The sequence below is a fragment of the Carassius auratus genome, chromosome 12, assembly GCF_003368295.1.
Source record: "Carassius auratus strain Wakin chromosome 12, ASM336829v1, whole genome shotgun sequence".
In the NCBI taxonomy this organism is placed as follows: Eukaryota; Metazoa; Chordata; class Actinopteri; order Cypriniformes; family Cyprinidae; genus Carassius; species Carassius auratus.
The window spans coordinates 14,408,799-14,416,298 of record NC_039254.1 but is presented as its reverse complement, the minus strand read 5'-3'; the positions used below and the strand labels follow the sequence as shown (position 1 = coordinate 14,416,298).

At 33.6% G+C, this 7,500-nt stretch overlaps 1 long non-coding RNA gene across 1 annotated transcript; it reads left to right on the top strand.

The window, feature by feature from the left end:
* Window positions 1-3,177: 3,177 nt before the first annotated feature.
* LOC113112241 (uncharacterized) lies at window positions 3,178-6,269 on the top strand. The gene is made up of 3 exons (XR_003293404.1): window positions 3,178-3,461; window positions 5,706-5,788; window positions 6,009-6,269. It is a non-coding gene; the product is annotated as an uncharacterized LOC113112241 (long non-coding RNA).
* The last annotated feature ends 1,231 nt before the right edge of the window (window positions 6,270-7,500 follow it).

Sequence of the window (7,500 nt, the reverse complement as noted above, 5' to 3'; positions counted from 1 at the left end):
GATCAGTGGGTGGATGTCCAAAGAAGATGGATGACCTCGGCGACGGCTCGGACTCCTGTCATTAACAAGAGAAAAAAAAAAAAAAATCAGAAAACAAAAAGAAATGCAGCTCTGTGTGAGGGAGACTTTGTTTGTGTGGGAATAAATGAGAGTTTGGACATTAGCAAACGTTTAAGACACCCAACTTTCCCAACGCAAAGTAGTCTGAGCCCTGACACTACATGACAGCCGTGAACTTCTGGAAGTTTGAGATCGTTTGCTCTCATCAGCGGAAAGAAGAGCCGCGGCGAGCTGAGATTTTCTCTGACAGTTACAAATGAAGCTGCGATTCATTATTTTCCAGGGAATTCGGTCTTCTGCAGACGAAGATGGAGATGCAGCCGTGGCGTCACTGCCCATTTGGATGGAGATGAATCAAGGCACTTTAGCCCAGACGCAGCGCTGACAATCACATCAGCGAGGCTATCGGACTCCCTTCTACTCCTCGTGGACGGATCCGGTGTGGAGCGGAGCGGGTAATAAAGGCTCCTACTGAAACCCCATTAAGCCCAATCTCCAAAGACCAGCTCATTAGCATAGCGGAATATTCCCCCCGTTTGTGTAATTCTATAAACTCTTATTGCTTCCACTATCCTATTCTTAAATGACGCTAATAATGTGGAAAGTTTAGCTGTATAAATGAGGCTGTTCTCGCTCTTTTGCAGCTTGTGTTCATTTTAATCCGGGGTCTGGTTACCTCATTCACAATCCCCCTAATGACCCATCTTTGTTAATTAAGCAGACGAGGATTGGGGAGGGGGTGGGGAGGGAGGTGCAGATGCAAGAAAAGCCACATTTCTCTTTTGTTGTCAGACTGACACGAATGCCTGTTGTCTGTCAGGAATTAAGGACAGATTGGGTCATAACTGTGATCTGTAGTGTTTATTACATGTTAAACAGCACATTATTAACAAATTAATGATCTTTTGATCTTTAAATGAAAAAAAAAAATTGTTATTGCTGTACAATTCATGAACCATCAAGACCAGATGACACTATTGTTCCCTCTTCATTTAAACATTTAGTAACATACAGTTCTGTGAAAGATTCTGTATTATATAACAGTCTTAAATGAATACACAAATCGTATACCTTATTGTGCTTTTGTACAGTAATAGTCACTTTAATGCATTCATATAGGTTGAATGTATGATGATGTTTCCAGCTATCAATATACTGTATATTTATAGAGTATATATATATATATATATATATATATATATATATATATATATATATATATATATATATATATATATTGGAGCTGCAATTAAGCAACATATTTCTCTGGGCACGGGTCAAAATATGTTAACAGGAGACCATGTAAAAACTGAAGCTTTTGGAGGAAGAGATACAGCCATAAGAGGTGCATTTTACACTTTGCATATAGTAGTAGTTATTAACATTAGTGGGTAGTGGGAACAAAAGAGCAAACTGGTTACCTGTAGACCTGCAGTCTATTTTAGAAACTCAGCATGAGCTCCTAGCATAGGATTTCAGTGGGTGTGAATCAAAGATCTGGAAGTAGATGAGAAAAATCAAGTTTCAAATGCATGCATGGTCTTCTGTTTTTATTTTGCTCTCATGCATTTTAAATGTTTTTAAATTAAATTGATAGTTCTGGTCCTGATACTAGATAATACAGAATTATATTCCATGATATAGAGTAGTAACAGTTTTGACTTCTGCACAATAGTTCATTGTTTTTGTTACATAATTAAGAATGACAATAATTTTTTAATAAATAATATATATATAGATAATAATTTTTAATTAAAGTCTGTGGCCTTTTTATTTTTATTAGGTGGTAACAATTTTATTATATAATAATAAGGCATCGAGGTCATACAAATGAAGGCCCTCTGGCTGATATAATTTTCATTTGCCTTTTATGGTATGAGTTCCTGATGATTTCAAATGGAAATAATATTTGGTTTCGCATTTTTATTAGGTGACTGTACACACATACACAAAAGAAAATAATATTTAATAATTATATTTATACGTTTATGTACTGAGTAATATTAATTAAATACATTGTACTACATTAACATATGGTTAGGATTAGGGTTTGGCTTAGGGTTACTTGCATGTGATTATGCATAATTAATTGTTTTTATTCATTTTAAATATGACTATAATAAAAAAATTACTGCATGTAGACAATAAATGCACTGTATTAAATGAATCATTTAAATGATAATACATACTATTAAATAAGCGGTTGCACTTTATTTTACAGTACGTGTATTAACATGTACTTATAGTGAATCTAAAAAAGTTCTGGTAACACAAGGTAACTACAAGGGGTAGGGTTAGGTTTAGGGGTAGGTTCAGGGTTAGTACCTAGTTATTACATAGTTATTGTAATTACTATAATAAGTACATAGTATGTACATGAGGAACAGGACTGTAAAATAAAGTGCTACCTAAGCTTTATATTAAGTGTGTCCTAATCATTTATTACATTATATTAATATTTAGATAATGTAATAAAGATTTTTCCCCCAGAACCTTCCATACAGTCCACAGTTTCTACCACCTAGACATTTTGAACTCAACCACTGCTAAATAAATAAATAAACAACACTTTAATGTGTCTTATATACAAGTACTTACTATATAATAACAGTGAATTATCCACATGCACAATTAAATTAAACTAACCCTAAACCAATTCCTAATCCTAAAATGATATGAATGTGCCTATAATATTACATTAGCTTTAACCAATACTTGTACATCGTTTGTTATTTCTGAAGATGTCAGCAGGACAGTGTACGTTCTTGCACTGTAGATTTTTCCTTTATCACACAGCATCCTGGCTCTTCCTCAGTTTCTAAGTGAATGAATGTCCTTGATAGAGTAAAAGTACAGACAAGGCAATTTTCTCTGACATGCGCTGCCATCTTGTTTTGCTCAGGCAGACAAAGAGGGGCTGAGTGATGGCTTTGTTAGGCCAGTCAAGCTCTTGACAAGCGAGCTTCATATTCAAAGCATCTTCTTCCTGTTCCTCTGCATGGTTCAGGATATAGTGCTGCAGCCCTGCTTTAGCTCGTGGGTTAATGTTCAACCAGGTACAGGAACTGACGTTGTGCTTACGTAGTGGAAGTGTGTGTCCCCTGCGCTCACCGCCATCAGTCTCTCCTGACAGCTAGCTCCACTTAGCTTGTTCTCAGCTTGTAACGCGCCATGTCCAATTAGCTCTCAGGGTGCTTCGTCTTCATCCCTGAAGTCTGAAGAAAGCAGTAGGCTGCTCACATCCACCATGATGGAGAAGGCCTTGATTGGATGACAAGATGTCCTGCAGCCACAGTCCAGACTGAGTCAGCTAATCGTCAACTTTGTGTTCACCGGTAGAAGTGAAAGTCTGTGGCCTGGACAGGAAGTCTCAAACTGGGCCCTCAGCGCCAGGCCGGGAGGTGAGAGACGCTGCTATTGTCTCTAACACCCTGTCGGTGTATTTCTGCTGATGAAGACTGACCGTGTTTCAGCAGGAAATGGAGAAGAGAGGCTTTCGCACACAACAACACTATTATTGGTTATGCACTTTAAAAACAGTCTTGGAAACTTTTTCAAGCATGTTTAATTTTATTTTTTTCATATTATTGTACAGGAGTTTCAATTTTTAGTATATGCATAAGCTATGATCATTTTAAGTATGAAAATAAACAGTAACCTTTAAAATATTTATTTAAGTTATATGAGAATTAGGTCTGTCATTTTTTGAGGTGTCATTTCTATGATGGTTACTTTTTTTAAGTGGTGTGTACTGGTGTTTAGAGACAACCGGGTCTGTAAAGAACTTTAGATGAAATATGAAACGTGATGTGTAAGTTAAATAAAACAAAAAACAGTTAAATTACTTTTCAGTAGAATGAATTTTACTGAGCGTCATTTCTAATCAAGCTGTAATTAACGAACCTATGTCTTAAAATAATGATAACTTAGAGTGTCAAAAAAGCATTAACTATTTTTTTAAAACTGGTTACAATATTTCAAAGCCTCCTTGTAAAAGTGTTATTTCACATTTAAGTACTGAGTAATATTAATATGTTACATGTACTTACTATATGGTTAGGGTTAGGATTAATGTTAGGATTAGGGTTATTTACATGTAATTATGTATAATTACAAGGACACCAAAAAATATTTGTGTGAAAATCATTTGTAGAAGCTCATTTCATAGCTAGCATATCTTAAATCCTTAATACACAGATTTAAATATGTTTTTTAGTTGTTGCTGCATCTTGATTTTTCTTATTTCATGTTTCATATTTTTTCTAAATGAGACAAAAATATTTAATAATATATATATATATATATATATATATATATATATATATATATATATATATATATATATATATATATATATAATTTTTTTGTCTCATTTAGAAAAAATATGAAACATGAAATAAGAAAAATAAAAATCAAGATGCAGCAACAACTAAAAAACATATTTGAATCTGTGTATTAAGGATTTAAGATATGCTAGCTATGAAATGAGCATTTACAAGTTGACTCTTTAAGAGACCGTATTACTGTGTATAGAGTTTTGGCGTTTATTTTCTAAACGTTCACAAAGCGTCCAGCTAAAAACACCCAAATCAGGCATTAGCATTTTATGAACTTTCATGTCAGGATGTCTATTTGCCCAAATGTCAATTAAAGTTGATCTATATAGCGCTTTTCATGATTGTTGCAAAGCAAGTTTCTACAATATATTTATGGCTTATCAGTGGTGACTTTCAGATAATGTGCATATATGTATATTGTACAATCTCAACTTATACGACTAGAAACCTGGAGTTATTTGAAGGAAGTTATAACATCACGTTTCATTTTCATACAAACTTCCCCACATGCCCTTTTACATGCTTTTCAGTATGACTAGCAAATGTCAAAGAACAAAAACAAGTTTAAAAATTGTGCCTAATTTTTTATTTTTTTTTTGCCACGAAATATCTTCTTAAGCTGAATAATATCTCTTGAGAGCTATAATAAACATAATTCAAGGTTCTTTAGCTGTGAAAACCACAGTAGTTCAAGTGCTGCTTTCTATTTACTTGAAAATATATATCCTGCGGGAAACCTACAATCTCGCCTCATAAAGGTTAAAAACCAAGAAAATGAATCTGACATCAGCGCTGTGGAAATCAAATACATTTACCAAAGCTGAGCTATTAGAGGAAAAAAGAAATTATTGCAGGATAGATTAACATTCAAAAGTGATTATTGGATTGAGTCGAAATAGAATTACTGCTTTGTCAGTATTGCAACATCTATAAAGATGTCAGCGATTTGGAAAGATCATTACAACCTTAAATTGTCTGCCAGGGAAATGAGAATAGGCACTGGCTCATATATTACCCACAGTCCTCCTGTGGCGTGATTGAGCTGTGCCTGCTTTGCTTGTGAGAAAGCATTAATCCTGCTCTAGACGAGGGTAAATTCTTTACGTTTGCTAAGTGGAAGGAAGCATTAAGATCAAAGTCTGTAATGAAAACCAAAGGTGACGTGCATGAAGAAAACCCGGGATGAAACTCTTTTTGAGTTCAAGAAATTTCACACAAGTTGCTTTGTTCTGCTGTTTGTTTCTTTAATATGCACAGCTGCGCTTTCTTTCTTACCTTTGCGATTTTCCCCATCTTTCTTACCTCCAGTTAAGGTGAACTTCTGTCTAAGAAGAACATGCCAAAATCCGTGAAATTCTCCTTCTCTCAAGTACAACCAGGCAATAAAAGAGGTAATAAAATCAGTAATGCCCTGATGTGGAAACATAGCCTGTAATGATGTTTTTGTATCTCAATCTTCCATTTCTCACCAATTAAAACAGTTCAAATGAGCTCATCCAGCTGCATCATATTTCTCTATGCAAATGATGGGAATTTGGTTTGTTCTCCAGTGACAGTAAATCTAATAAATACCACAATTTTCTCTCTTTTTTCCTAAATGATGAAATGCAGGTGCGGAGTAATTGGTGGATTTATCCTTGAGGAAGTGATATGTCTGAAGCGAGAGAGAGAGACGGTTTGAAGGAAATAAGGCTGACGAAACTTGGTGATCAAAGACGGCCTGATATGTGAGATGAGTAGATCGAGTCGCTGGAAAGAGTCCATGTGAAATTTTGGATGTGGAGAAATCTCATTTTCTGAAATAATTTCGCAAAACCTTATCTGTCTTTGATGTGCAATCGGCAGATTGGACAAAATAAAGATTGATATCCTTTAAAGGGGTCTTAAATGCGTATGTGTGTATGAATGAGGAACAAGTACACTGCAAAATGTTTCATCAGCATGGTAACATCAATATCAACTGCTTTTATTTTATAAAGGTTGACTCTTTAACCTTTTCTCTACAAGGGACAGTTTATTTATTGAATTTACACTTGAATGAAAAATTGATTTGACACCAATATATATAATAATAATATTATTAATAATATATATTCATAATAATATTTATATATAATAACAATAATAAGATATGTATATATATATATATATATATAAAATATAATAATATTATTATTAATAATATATATTAATAATAATAATAAGATATGTGTATATATATATATATATATATATAAATATAATAATATTATTATTAATAATATATATTAATAATAATATTAATATATATAATAATTATATATATATATATATATATATATATATATATATATATATATATATATATATATATTATTACCCTTTAAAATAATTTTCAATTCATTTTATATTAAGATTTATCATAAATTTAATTTACAAAAGAAGCTGAATTTCCAGTAGTCATTACTACATTATTAAAGATGTTCACACACACACACGGTTAACACACACCCGGAGCAGTGGGCAGCCCTTTACGCTGCAGCTCCCGGGGAGCAGTTGGGGGTTCAGGGGCACCTAAGTCATGTTATTGCCGGCCAGAGATTCGAACCCACAACCCTATGGTTAGGGGTTAAACTCGCTAACCACTAGGCCAAGACTTCCCTTCAGTTGATTAGCAGATTACATGATGAATAGTAAGTTTACAGTTTTTCTCAGTCACTTTGGTGCATTTCTCAAATCAGAAATGAAAGTCTCAAAACTACTTGTACAATCTCCACATCATCTAGTCATTTATACACATCATAAAAACAGTTTCTCATTCTTTTGAACAAGTTGCGATTGCTTTTGTACATTCATGCAATTGATTATGAACATTTATCTGCAATTTTCTACATTATCAGTTGCTAATATCATGTTGCTCAAAATTGATTACACAGTTTTCTGTGCAATAGTCTTGCCCCTCAAAACATCTAGTCTTTAGTTCATCGTATAAGTCATTAAATGCAAAATGGTTAATGTAGTTGTCATAAACTGCTAAGCACACCATTTTTACAAATTATTACAGTTTTTCTCAGTCGCTTTGGTATATTTCTCGAATCATCCTTGAGATTTGCAAAACAGTAAG